The 14,460-nt window shown below is 49.4% G+C and overlaps 1 protein-coding gene across 10 annotated transcripts in view; it reads right to left on the minus strand.

Annotated features, from left to right (window-relative positions):
* Nucleotides 1-14,460, minus strand: part of LOC112059792 (carbohydrate sulfotransferase 9-like) — a 99,557-nt gene that overhangs the window by 19,678 nt on the left and 65,419 nt on the right. Inside the window, exon 1 of one of the 10 annotated variants that reach the window (XM_065593092.1) lies at nt 12,924-13,225. The exons of 7 other annotated variants lie outside the window; for them this stretch is intronic. The gene's annotated coding sequence lies outside the window, so the exon portion shown is untranslated. Of the gene's footprint in view, nt 1-12,923; nt 13,226-14,460 lie in introns of those variants that run through there. 2 more of the 10 variants (XM_065593090.1, XM_065593099.1) reach the window with 2 other exon arrangements.

Here is a 14,460-nt window from a genome sequence, read left to right on the forward strand (position 1 = left end):
CCGGAGGCAAGGGGGCTGCCCAAAGCCGGTAGCACTCAGCTCTTAAACTGAGCCGAAGAGTCAGGGGAGGAGCAGAGCAGCCGTGGGAGGGGAAGTGCCTGGCCGGTATTTTCCCGGACACGTTCGGCTTTTTGGCAATTCCCCCCGGACAGGAGTTTGATTACCAAAAAGCCGGACATGTCCGGGAAAAACCGGACGTATGGTAACCCTAAGGAACATGGTCTTGACCATCAGAAAGTTCTGCAGTCACTGCTCATCAATCCCATACTGGCATAACGATGTGATCCCACCAGACAGTGCGTGTTTCTCAGGCTCACAATCAACGCTCCACCATCTGCAGCTGCTCTGTGAATGCCACCAACAACCTTGAATTGTTTCTTCCTATGTCCCAGCAGGGCTACAATGCACAGATGTTCCCTGCAACTACTCTGGTGGCTCTGCAAATGCTGCGCTCATCACAAAAGGTCAGAGCTGTGCAGGGTCCTTGCTTCTCACACAGATGGCAGATGTGTGGGTTTGCGAGGCTTTTGAAATGAGGCACAAAACATTATGGGATGCAGATAAAACTATGGAATGGAGAAAACTGAATTATGGGTAATTGAAATCATGTTCCCAGTCACCACTGTATTACTCATTTGCCCCTATGAGGCATTGCAAACCCTTCCCAAAACACCCTGTGCTAGATGATGGTAAGTTGCATAGTGGTATAGCTACCCACGGTGCAGTGCTCTCTGCATCGATGCAAGTGCTGGTAAGTGAGGAGATGCACCCCTGACACAAGGAGCGTAGTGTGGACACATAAAAGTGATTTAATTACTGTAGTGGCTGTATGTTGACGTAACTTAAGTCAACTTAATTTTGTAGTGTAGACTTACCCTGAGATGAAATCAGGCCTGATATATTGAACTAGTGGGGTCTCACCAAAAGTTGGGGTGCTGGAACAATTTATATAGTGGGGGCACTGAGAGTCATTGAACCAAACTGTAAACCCTGTAGTATATGATGGAAGCCAGGGGGAGTGGCAGCACCCCCAGAAACCTTAGTTCTAGCACCTATGCCAAAAGCCCAAGATGTCTCATTGTGACCGAGATGTATTCCAAAGGACAGGACACCACACTGAGCACTGAATCCTGAGCATTAATCTCTTTTATTCCCTTTCTTGCATACACATGACAATAAGGCCATTTCTGCTAGAAGTGGGAATGTGCAAATTGTCTTTTTGCAGAAATCTGCTATATTTTATGCTTCTTGCAGTCAGAGCCACTATGAATTATATTGTTCTCTAAGGTTACAGTGTGATTAAAAAGAAAGAAGGAGGAAATGGAGTCATAGGGACAAATTCACTGGCGCTCATATCACTCTGTAAAAGTTTGGAGTGATCAAATACACCATCATGTAACATTTTCTCTCCTTTGTGTATGTTCCAAAGGAGAGTAATGAAAAGATTCACTCACAGGCTGCACATCATTTCACCTATTTAGTTTCTCAATTTTAAAACCTGTCAGCTTTCAACAATCAGGCAGAGACCAACAAAAAAATAAATAAATAAAGCAAATACAGTACAGAACTGTGGTAATGTAAACTACTGAAAAAAGGGCAAGCAGCATTTTTCTTTTGCAGAGTATACTTTCAAAGCTGTATTAAGTCAATGTTCAGTTGTAAACTTTTGAAAGAACAAACATAACTTTTTGTTCAGAGTTACGAACATTTCAGAGTTACGAACAATCTCCATGGCCGAGGTGTTCGTAACTCTGAGGTTCTACTGTAATAGGCAGTTGTCACAGCACATTAACTTAACTTTGGGATCAGAGTAACTAGATTCTTGCTGTATCTTGTCCAGATGCCTCTCGGTATAATGATGTGGGGGACATACATGCTAGGGTTACCATATTTTGAGTGTCCAAAAAGAGGACACTCCACAGGGCCCTGGCCCTGCCCCCAGCCCCGCCCACGCCCCCGCCCAAACTCCACCCCTTCCCCAAAGTCCCCGCCCCAACTCCGCCCCCTCCCCTGTTTCCCACGAACATTTGATTTGCGGGAAGCCTGAAGCAGGTAAGCTGGGGGGGGGGGGGGGGAGGCACGGCCCAGTCTGCCCCCCACCACCACCACCACCAAGCGGCTCCCTCCGGCGGCCAGCCCCGGTCCCAGCCCCAGTGTCTCCAGCCTGGCTCAGCTCGGGCCCTGGGGTGCCGGCCTTGGGCCAGCCCCCGGCCGAGCATCCCCAGGTCAGCACCGCCGGCCCCCGGCCCGGCCCCAGCCCCCGGCCCAGCACCGCCGGCCCCCAGCCCGGCCCCGGCCCCCGGCCCGGCCCCAGCCCCCGGCCCAGGACCGCCGGCCCCTGGCCTGGCCCTGGGCCCAGCACTGCCGGCCCCGCACCGCCGGGGCCCGGGCCAGCCCCCGGCCGAGCACCCCCGGCCCAGCACCACCGGCCCCGGCCCTGGCCCAGCACTGCCAGCCCTGCACCGCCGGGCCCGGCCCCGCACCCCCGGGCCCCGGGCCAGCCCCCGGCCGAGCACCCCAGGCCCAGCACCGCCACCCCCGGCCCAGCCCCCGGCCCAGCCCCCAGCGGCGCCGGCCCCTCCCTATTTTCCCGGACATGTTCGGCTTTTTGGGATTTCCCCCCGGACGGGGATCTGACGCCCAAAAAGCCGGACATGTCCAGGAAAATCCGGACGTACGGTAACCCTAATGGTGCCCATTTATAACAGATAACTGCTGCTTTTAGTCCGAGGCTTTAATGCATTTCATGGATTGTATATTTCACTATTAGTCTTAACTGGGTCTCCTCTCTGCCCTTTAAGCAATTTCTCTTAATATTCCAGAGTCAGACCTGGTTCGGTGCTACTATCTTTCATGATGACCCAGGAGTTCCCAATGTCAGATTCTTTTTCCTTCTGGTGCCATACAATTCAGAGCACTTCTATAGTGCAACCATTATTTAGACAAACAAACAAACATTCCTTTATAGTTCTTAGTCCCCACAGTCTCTGATTTGTATCTAATCCCTTCCCCTTCAAATCTTTCAGGGCTTATCATGGGATATGAGGCGGCTTGAAGGAGTAGATTTTTACTGGTAAACGTTGCTTTTACCCCACACGCACAAACCAATTTCCATCCATAATGATCGAAATTAGGTAAAATAAGAAAAGATCCTGCTTGAGAACATATTAGAGTTTGATGGAGGGAAATTCACTGGGTATATTTTGATGTGTGATGGTGACAATTTGTGTCTTAATGGTTATAACGCTTTAACTTTTTTGAACCCCAATGGCTACTGTCATTAAGGAATTGTTGTCTCACCGGCCTCCCATAATTTCCCACAATGGTGAAAGTGTAAATCGATAAAAATCTAAAAAAATGCATAAATGCTGGAGTACCACTTGAAATTATAAAAAATACATAAAAATCAAATTCGGCCAAGGCTAGATATGAGTCATTCCATTAGCGAAACAAGGCAAACTATGCCCATATAGGGAACTGTAGGTCTGATTCACAAGGTAGACAAGTTAGGGTTTGGGGAGAAATCTAGTTGTTCTGGATTTCCTGGGGTGACAGGCAGTTTGCCCCATTTGACTGTCAGTTTGCTGGGTCTCACCACAAGTCATTTTTAGTTGGTTTAACTGCTACAGCTTCCATGGTCTTTGAGTCCCACATAGTGACCCAATAGCATGTGTGAAAAATCGAGATGGGGGGCGGAGTAGTAGGTGCCTATAAAAGAGAAAGCCCCCAATAGCGGGACTGTTCCTATAAAACCAGGACATCTGGTCACACTACGAGCCAATTGGGCACAGGAAAAGGTGCGGTTATTCTCGTCTGTCAATTGGGAGGGCTTCTCTATAGCTGCTGGCCTGTGGGCTGGATCTGGCCCGCTGGATGATTTTGTCTGGCCCCTGAATGACTCCATCCCACAGCCGACCTGGTCTACAAAATGGCATCCTCGTGGCATGACCTCACATTTGAGGTCACACCACATCTATGGAAGACGCCATTTTGTTTCTGTCTGGGGCCACAACTGAGCCCACATCACTGAAAAGGTTGGACCGTCCTATTTCTGACCCCCTGTATGACCCAGGCCACAGAATTGTACCCAGTTATTCCTGCATGGAGCCTAATACCTTGTACAGGTGACCTTCCACCAGCTGTAGTGAAATACCCCTTCGCTTTAGGCATATGCCTGAGTGGTTATGAGCCTTCAGTATCTGTATGGCAATTTGGGGAATCTGTATGAATTGCATGTGATATGATGCGCTCTCTGTATGTATCTTCAATAGGCTACAAACCCCACTTTGATTGTAAGACTGGTCTGTGACTTGCTGATGGGTTTTACCTCCATCTTGGACTAATATTCCCAAGAGGCAGTGGCACTACAGGGTTTACAATGGAGGGTCATTAGACTTGGATGATCATCTGTTCAAATGGAGCACCTTCTGACAAAGAGATGGCTGCTACCGAGGGCAAACCAGGTTTTTCAAATCTGAACTCTAGGTGCAGAGGTAACTAAGCCACGGATCCCCTGATGGGGGACTTTGAGCCCCTGAAAAGGCTGATATAGGGGGTTATCTGCAAAGGGGATTGGAGGTGAGAGTCCAGGAACTGCAGGAGAAGGTCCCCGGATACAGCAGAGGACTCCCACCCAAGACCAGAGCATGCACCAAAGGGGTGAGTAAAGTGTTTCCCTGCCTCAGCTGTAGATGACTGTGTTGGTTTTTCGGTCTGGATCTGCATATCTCCTGTGCTTTGTAAAGTAAAGAGTAACTATGTTTAGAAACCTTTGCCAGTCCTGTGTGCTTGTTTGCTTTCACTATCAGGTGTCCCCGAAGAGGTGAGCTGTAAACCCAGCGCACCCAGAAGGTTGGAGCTCCGGGAGAAAGGATATGCTTAACATATTAAGCGGTCTGGGGGAGTCAGGATAGGTTCTGGGGACCTAGGGCAGCTGGGTCACATAGTCCCATGTCCATGAAGAGGTAACAGCTAGAGTCTTGTCCACAAAATGTTCCAGAAAGCCCAAGGAGAGACAGAATGCAGCATCCGACTCAGACAAAAGGAAGCTTACAGCACATGGGTTTAATGTGGTGGGACCCAGTGAATAGCCTAGTGAGTGTCCAGCAGGGGGAGCTCTGGTGTACCCCGGCGCTGAGCAGCTGTAATAATTACACTGGTGTGAGCGGTGGGATGAGTATCACATTCCAGCTGGGACACGACGCCCGCTGTGGAATTTGTCCAGCTGAGGTTATGGTCAGGGCCATCCCTAGCCATACACAGAATATGCAGCTGCGTAGGGCACCATGAAATTTGGGGCACCAAATTGCCCCAGATTTCATAGTGCCCTAGGCAGCTGCGTGCTGCATATGTGGCAGCACCAGCTCCGGCAGCCAGCCCTATCCCCTGGCTGGCCCCCCCATGGGCTGTGCCCACTGCAAGGGGCAGGGCCATCCCTAGGGGTGGGGTGGGGCCCGGGACAACGCCCTCCGCCACGCCTATTAGTCTTCCCCCCTGCTCCACCCCTGGCATGCCCCTGGCCCATCCCCATCCCACCTCTTCCCGCAGCGACCCCGCATTCACAGGCAGTGGCGGGAAGTGGAGCAACCCGGCCCCAGCCCGCTCCACTCTGCCAGCTCCCAGCCGCGTCGCTCCGCTTCCCACTGCCAGTGAGTGCGGGGGGCGGTCCTTTTGCCAACGCCCCCCACCCGAGCGAAACAGCCAGGGCTGGGGCGGGGGAAGCAGAGCGGGCTGGGGCTGGGTCACTCCACTTCCCGCAGCCAGTGAGTGCGGGGTGAGGGGTGGACCCTTTCCTCTAAGCCCCCGAGTGACACTGCTGGGGCGGGGGGAGCACAGCGGGCTGGGGCCAAGTCGTTCCACTTCCTGCTGCCGGTGCCAGGCCCCCCGCTAATCCCCTGGGCCACTCTGGGCCTGTGAGGCCCCCCAAAGCAACCCCCCACAGCTCCTGCCCCCCAGGCCTTGAGCGCAGCCCAGACCCTGTGCGCAGGTGCTCGGGCTGCATAGTAGGTGCTAACTTCAAGCATTCAAAAATCATGAACCAGGCCCCTAAAAATCATGAGATTGGCTTAAAAAAAACCAAGATTTTGTTTTAAATTGGGCTCTTTTTCATTGCCTTCTGGTTGGTGAGCCGTTAGCATGCACTGGCCTCACATTTCCAAGCTGTTCTCTGCAAGCACGAGGGCCAGAAACTGACTTCTTCCTGCAAGGAAGCAGAGATCTCTTTATTCCAGGATCCGGGGCGCTAAGAAATACACTAAAAATCACACGGATACGAGGCGCCGGAGGGCTGCTCGATGGGTAGAAATGCACAAGACAGACAACAAACGTCAAACCCAAATTATTGGGCTCCATGCAGATAACTAGGTGGAATTCTCCAGCCTGTATAGAGGAGGTCAGACTAGGTTAGTTAAAAGTCGCTCTGGCCTTAAAAATGATGACCTCCAGGTACAGGCATTAAGGCCGGGGGCAGGGAGTCAGAAGGCAGAATGATCTGTCCCAAAGGGAGCGGGGGGATCTGGAGTGGTACGTCCCTCTCTCTTAAATCCTCAGAGCTGGGATGCTTTGCAAATATAGCTCCTTCCGCTGGTGCTGCTGACAGGTGAAAGGGATGGGGAGGGATCTGTTGCCCCCTGGTTGCAGGAGGAAGCATTGCATGTGAGTTCCTTCCCAGGTTGAGGGTTGTTCCCGTGAAATGGATTCCAGTGGGAAGAGCCCTGCTGACAGTCCATCTCCTGGAAGGGCCCAACTCAGCTCATGTCAGAGTAAGTCTGCAAATGAGGGTTTCCCTAGCATCAGCTCTGCTGGCCATTTGCACCAGCGGGGATGAGGTCAGCACTGGCTGAACTAGCAAGTGCTTCTTGGGCTGAAACGCTCGGCGTTCTGGCTGATTTTACCTTGACTCAGCAAAGAAATGAGGAGCTAGGAAATTCCACAAATGACCCTGCACTCCATGCCAGGGCTCTAGACTGGTGATGCTGGCAAACCAGGTGCCAGCTCTTGCCACAGCTGAGCCCTGACAAATTCATAGCTGGAAACCGGCCTGTTTCAATCTGGCTGTGATGCGTATTCAACTTATAATAATGGGTTTAGTGATTCGACGTTATGAAATGCTTGCAAGTTGCTACCTGCACTAATCTCACTTGGAACAGCATCATCGCATGCTGTGAGGTAATATTTAAGTTTTTGATTTATATCGGTAAAAAAATGCCCTGAAACTGTCAATCTTCCTGAAGGGATCGGCTGCTGCTCATTAAGAAGGCTGTCAAAACTAAAATGGGCTATTGTGGAACATCACAGTACAAAGACTTCGTTAATTGTGCCTTTGCGCTCATAAAGAGGCCTTGTGCAAAAGGGCCCATCCCATCAGCTTGAATTCTGGAAGGAGGAAATAAAGAATGTGAACAAGAGAAATTTGCATCTCTTTTGCTGTTTGGACTCTCATAAGGTCAGAGCTTCGAAACAGAAGCAGAGATCCCCAAGGTCAACATGGGTCAGTCCTAAAAGACATTCAGAACTTGGTTTTGGTTTTGTATCCCTGCCCATCCTGGCTAATAGCCATTGATGGTCTTGTCCTCCATGAACTTGTCTAGTTCTTTTTTGAATGCTGTTATAGTCTTGGCCTTTACAACATCCTCTGGCAAAGAGTTCCACAGGTTGACTGAGCATTATGTGAAGAAATACTTCCTTTTGTTTGTTTTAAACCTGCTGCCTATTAATTTCATTTGGTGACCCCAGTTCTTGTGTTATGAGGAGGAAATAACACTTCCTTATTTACTTTCTCCACACCAGTCACGATTTTATAGACCTCAATCATATCCCCCCTTAGTTGTCTCTTTTCCAAGTTGAAAAGTCCCAGTCTTATTAATCTCTCCTCACATGGAAGCTGTTCCATGTCATTTTTGTTGCCCTTCTCTGTACTTCTTCCAATTCCAATATATCTTTTTGAAGATGGGGCGACCAGATCTGCACGCAGTATTCAAGATGTGGGTGTACCATGGATTTATATAGAGGCAACATGATATTTTCTATCTTGTTCTCCATCCCTTTCCTAATGATTCCCGACATTCTGTTCGCTTTTTTGACCGCTGCTGCACATTGAGTGGATGTTTCCAGAGAACGATCCACAATGAGTCCAAGAGCTGACAGATTACTACAACTCTGTCACCTTTTAGTACCACGCACAAACTGTAACTCATTGGTGTATAGAAGTTTGCTTTGCTTTCGCCTTGTAATAATTTGCTCATTTTGTTTCTTAGTTAATAAATCCTTAGTTAGTTTTCTATTGGTCTGGCTATAAGTGTTGTCTTTGATGTGAGATTTGAGGTACAGATTGACCTGGGGTAAGTGACTGGTCTCTTGGGACCGGGAGCAACCTGAATCTTTTGTGATCTTTGGTGTACAGCAACTAGGGTTACCATATTTAAAAAATACAAAAAGAGGACACTCCACGGGGCCCTGGCCCCGCCCATTTCCCAACCCCGGCCCCGCCCCAACTCCGCCCATTCCCCAAAGTCCCCGCCCTAACTCCCCCTCCTCCCTCCCAGCCACGCGAAAAGGGCTGCCCGAGCGCTACCAGCTTCACAGTTTGCCGGGCAGCCTCCAGACCCTGTGCCCCCGGCCGGCGCTTCCCCAGCACAGCTGGAGCCTGGGAGGGGAAGCGCCCAGCTGGGGGCGCAGGGTCTGGAGGCTGCCCGGCAAACCATGAAGCCGGTAGCGCTCGGGCTTCGGGCAGCCCCCCTTGCCTCCGGACCCTGCGCCCCCAGCCTCCCAGGCTCCAGCTGCTGTGCTCCTCCCCTGACTCTTCGGCTCTGTTTAAGAGCCAAGCTGCCCGAGCGCTCCGGCTTCGGCAGCCCCCTTGCCTCCGGACCCCAGCCGCCAGCCGGGCACTTCTCCTCCCCGGCTCCAGCTGCTCTACTCCTCCCCTGACTCAGACTTCGGCTCTGTTTAAGAGCCAAGCTGCCCGAGCCAGCGCTACCGGCTTCGGGCAGCCCCCGTGCCTCCGGACCTTGTGCCGCCGGAGCAGAGCAGCTGGAGCCCAGGAAGGGAAGTGCCCGGCCGGCGGCTTGGGGTCCGGAGACACGGGGGCTGCCCGAAGCCGGTAGCGCTGGCTCGGGCAGCTTGGCTCTTAAACAGAGCCGAAGTCTGAGAGGGGAGGAGCACAGCAGCCGCGGGAGGGGAAGTGCCCAGCCGGTATTTTTCCCGGACATGTTCGACTTTTTGGCAATTCCCCCCAGACGGGGGTTTGATTGCCGAAAAGCCGGACGTGTCCGGGAAAAAACGGACATATGGTAACCCTACGTGACTGGTGCCCGGGGCCGGGGGCGCAGCTCCAGCCCCAGGGGGATGCAAATCCGGACAGTGCCAGCTCTCCGCAATGCGCTGGCGTCCACAACCCCCCCCGGGGGCGCCCCCCAGCCCAGCGCTGGCTGCCGAGCGGCGCCCAGAGACACCCCGCACCCAAAGGACAGGGGCCCGCGCCCCCCCACCCCCGACGGCTTGCTGCCTCACAGGGGCAGGTTGGTCGCGTCGCAGGGGCCGCTGGGAGTTGTAGTTCTCGGCCGCTCCCCTCTCCCGGCTCTCCCTGGAGCGTGAGGCCTGGCCGGACTACAGCCCCCAGCATGCCCTGGGCAGGAGCCGAGTGTCGCACCGAGATGATGTCACAGCGGGCGACCCACACACACAAATTCGGAGATTGTTACCATACATCCCTATTTCCCCGGACATGTTCGGCTTTTTGGCAATTCCCCCCGGACGGGGATTTGGGGACCAAAAAGCCGGACATGTCCGGGGAAATCCGGATGTATGGTAACCCTAATACATGCTGTATAGTAAAGACATCAGCAGAACACATAAGGAGTTTTAACGTCCTTACATTTGGTAGTATTGAAAGCATCAGCAGTGTTACAAAACAGCAGTGTATAAACTGAAGAAAAACCATAGTGCTCATTGCATAAAAATAATATCCCCATCTTCCCTTAATATCTCCCTCTGCTCCTGCCCATCTCAATTCCCAGCTTCTAGTCCCTCTCCCTCCAGGCTCCTATCCTCCATCCCCTCCCCAGTCCCACTCTTCCCCCTTACCCAACCATTCCTCACCCCTCTATATTTGAAGCAGGCAGACTCACTGGGTCCTACAGGGGGTGCACTGAAAGCACTGAATAGACAGTCTCCCTGCTCTCAGTTCTGGCACTACAGCAGCCCCTGGCATCTGGGAGGAGCAATTTCAAGGAAAGTCCTGCTTAGCCCTTATAGCCTGGAGACGGAGCATGCTCTTTGGAGAATTTAGCTGCAAAGCTCTAAGAAGTCTCTACTGAGCATATGGAAAGTGTGATTATTCTGAGGCTTATAATTTCTCCAAAGTTGGACAAATTTTAATGGAGGCAGCAGATGGCTCATCCACAATGATTATTCATCATGACACTCAAGCATTTTTCAGACTCCCTGTTTCCCAGAATAGAGTCCTTCACCCTGTTAATATGGTCTACATTCCTGGTCCTAGATGTATGACCTTATATTGGCCATATTGAAACATATGTTGTTTTCTTACACCCAGCTTTTCAAACCAATCCCAATTGCGCAATATCAGTGACAACTCCTCTTCATTATTTACTTTAGTAGCGGATGTTTAACATCCTCCTTAGTTATTATTGAAATGGAAAATATTTCATCATTAACTATCACCACCCAATATGAATACCTCATGTAGCTATTTCCTAAATACAGGACAAAAATATATATTGAACATTCTGCTTTTTCTTCATTATTATTGACAATTCTAGCATTTCCATCTAGTAATGTACCATTGTTAGGATTCCTTTTATTCCTTATAAACTTAAAAGCTTCCTTTTTATTGTCCTTAATTCTGCAGGTTATAGATTTCTCCTTGTATCCTTTTTGCTTCCCTTGTCAGTTTTCTGCAATTCCTAGCTTCTAATTTATATTCATTGCTACTATTTTCCCTTTAAAAAAATTTTTTTAATATAGCTCTTTCACTTCCCCTTTAAGAGAGACTGTTTTTAAAACTAATGTAGCCTTCTGTCTTGATTGTGGAATTGTGTCTCTTTGAGCATCTAGTAAAAGTGTTCTTAAATTATTCCAAATTATAATTCATGTTTTTGTTTACATACTTCCTCCAAGCTGATTTGGCTAATTATTGTCAGTTTTGTGAAATTTGGCCCTTTTAAAGAACCAATTATACATATTCTAGTTGGGATTTTATTCTATTTACACATAGCAAATGTAATCAACCCATGATCACTTACATCTAAGCAACCAGATATTTTTAGTTCTGTGACCAATTCCTGATTATCTGTCAACATGGGGCATAATACAGAATTCCTTTATGCTTGATGCAACACTTTTTGAATTAGCAAATTGTCATCTATAATTTTTAGAAATTCCAAAGATTGTTTAGCACTGGCATCATGAGACCTCCAGTACGTCACTCGGATTGAAATCCCCCCATAATAATGCAGCTGGTTTTCCTACAGATAGATAGGTGCTTTACAAGCCAATCATCGTGTTCTCTAGTCTGGTCTGTAGCAAACACCAACTAGTACCCAAACTTATGCTTTATCTGTTAGAACACTGACCAATAGCATATTGTTCCCTAACCTCATTCTTAAAAATGGCTGAACCATTTTAGCTGAAACTTTTTTAAAAATTCAGCCTTCTGCAGACACCTGACATGAAAAAAAATCAGTCCAAACAGTTCAAGATTAGGACCAAAGTTAGAAGCCACTGAAAACGGTGTTATAATGGGAAGTGTTGGGCAACCTTAACCAGAGGCTACCTTTGCAACCTATAACACACACACACACGAATTTACATGATGAGAGAGAGACCAATGATATAATAATATCAGTTCTACTCAAATTGATTTATTATTTGCTCAAAGTAAACTAATGAAAAAGAGTCAAAGGTATTTAAAATCTCCACATGATAAACATAAAAATGCAGGTGTGTCTCAAACAAACCTTTGGTAAGGAAAAATCTTAATGCCTTAGCACGAGAGTGATCCTCACCATTCTATCCATGATAAGGGAGAGGTTCCAGGTTAAAAAATGAAATGGCATTAATCATCACATCCTTACTGATACGTTTGAGTGAAAGTGCAAAAGAATGAGCCTGTAGGTCTGAACAATAAAAGGCAGGAGAAACATCTAGAAACTGATATCAATGTCAGTAGTTGGGTTCCATTCTCTGCATAAACCTTGTTATTCCATTCTGAAGAGAACTATAAATGATCTGGTTTCAATTTTAGGATTGCCACATTGGGTCTTCTGATATGTGGAGTAGAGGGAATTATATCTGCAGCTCCACATGAACAACCAATCACATCCCTTTAGAAAAAAAATAAAGGAAAAGGGATGTTTAAAGTAAGATATTCCGAGTACCTTTCTAGTGTAATGGCAATTCCATAAGTAAGTAATATGGCTACAGTTAACAGAACAACAACAAAGAAGGACTATGAAGGACATCTCGGTTTTCCCTTTATTGAATATTGTTAATACACCATTTCAAGTGTGCTTTAGCTATTTTATACACAGTAAGTGCCTGGTTTATATAGAATCAAAACAAATAGGTTGGAAGACATTATACTAAAGACATTATAATAGGTCAGCTTATAAAGGCCAAGAGGGACAACAATGTTAGTTGACATTTATTGGCTGTCTACACAGCCATCCATGTAACAAAATTACTCCTTTTGTATTGTATGGCAGGTCTGAACATTTATACTTGAGAAGCAGTCTATGATCACATAGTAAAGACTGTAGCACAAAATATATGCACATGGAAACAGAGAAAAAGTTGCATCTGTATTTCCTAGGAATTTCAGGCATTTGGTGCGTTTCAGGCTTTTTGTTGATATTTGTTAGCTTAGACATGCAACATTAACATTATCTTAACACCATTTTACTCACATTTCCTAGGTTTTTAAAAAAGAAATTCCATCGTCTGGAAGACGTAGTCATGTGCCATGCAGACACCCTGCACTGCCTCATTCAGTGTTTACCTTACTCAGTGTAACACTGATTCCTGCAGCTCCTGCATCTGTTGATGAACACCTTGTGCCACTGAAAACTTCATGCAAGAGCACATCAAGCTTCAAGCGCCATGGAAAAATCACCGGTGTCTGGAACATAACATTTCTAACTGTACTAGCTAATCATGCTAAATGAAACAGGTTTCTGACAAAGGCTTGCTTCATTCAGGTCTGAACTGTGACTGACCCTTGCATGAGTGTATGCAGCAAAAGGACAGAAAGAACCTTCCCACTTTGTTTGCCCTGCATAAGGGCCAGTCATAATCACAGTCCTAGCACTCAAGGAGCTGAGGACAATGGCTTCAGCCCCCTCCCCCCCACACACACACACTCTCTCTCTCTCTGCTGCCTGGATCATGGGGCTGGGTACACCAGAGAGAACAGGCTGCTTCAATCCAAAGTATGATGCAAGCTGTGCACCTGTCTTGTAAACTGGGAAACCCTGAGGCACAACTTCTCAATCTAGGACTGTGTGGCTTCCCTACTCAGGACTATGTCTGGCTGGTACAATCTAGTTCTTAATGACCAAATCTCCCCAAACTTTAGGAAAGTTTGGATATGGACTCCACAGCTCAAGTCCATCATTAATGGGAGCACACTGGTAGCCAGTGAGGACACCAAAATATGAGTGAGCACAGTGTAGCACAGGGGTGGGCAAACTTTTTGGCCTGAGGGCCACATCGGGGAATAGAAATTGAATGGCGGGCCATGAATGCTCACAAAATTGGGGTTGGGATATGGGAGGGGGTGAGGGCTCTGGTTGGGGGTGTGGGCTCTGGAGTGGGACTGGGGATGAGGAGTTTGGGGTGTAGGAGGGTGCTCTGGGCTGGGTCCGAGAGGTTCAGAGGGCGGCAGGGGGATCAGGGCTGGGGCAAGGGTGCAGGAAGGGGTGCAGGTTCTGGCTGGGGGGTGTGGGCTTTGGGGTGGGCCTGGGGGTGAGAGGTTTGGGGTTCAGGATGGTGCACTGGGCTGGGATCAAGGGGGCTGAAGAGAGGGAGGGGGAGCTGGGCTGGGGAAGAGGGTTGGGACGGGGGGAGAGGCTCAGGGGTGTGGGCTCCTAGTGGCGCTTACCTCTAGCGTCTCCCAGAAGCAGTGGCATGTCCCTTCTCCAGCTCCTATGCGGAGGTGTGGCCAGGCAGCTCTGCCCGCTGTCCCATCCGCAGGCACCGCCCCTACAGCTCCCATTGGTGCGCCGGAGGGGTCCATTGGAGCGCGTAAGAGCGGGAGGGGGGCCATGCTGTGGCTTCCAGGAGCCGCGTGGTGTGGCCCCCAACTCTGCGCCCCGGCTGGAGCGCCAGAGCAGGCCAAGCTCCAGACCCCGCTCTACAGCGGGAGCTCACAGGTCAGCTTAAAACAGCCCACAGTTTACCCACCCCTGTGTAGCAATACTGATTGAAAGAGTGTGGGCTGGTAGC

Source organism: Chrysemys picta, chromosome 4, assembly GCF_011386835.1.
Source record: "Chrysemys picta bellii isolate R12L10 chromosome 4, ASM1138683v2, whole genome shotgun sequence".
NCBI lineage: Eukaryota > Metazoa > Chordata > Testudines > Emydidae > Chrysemys > Chrysemys picta.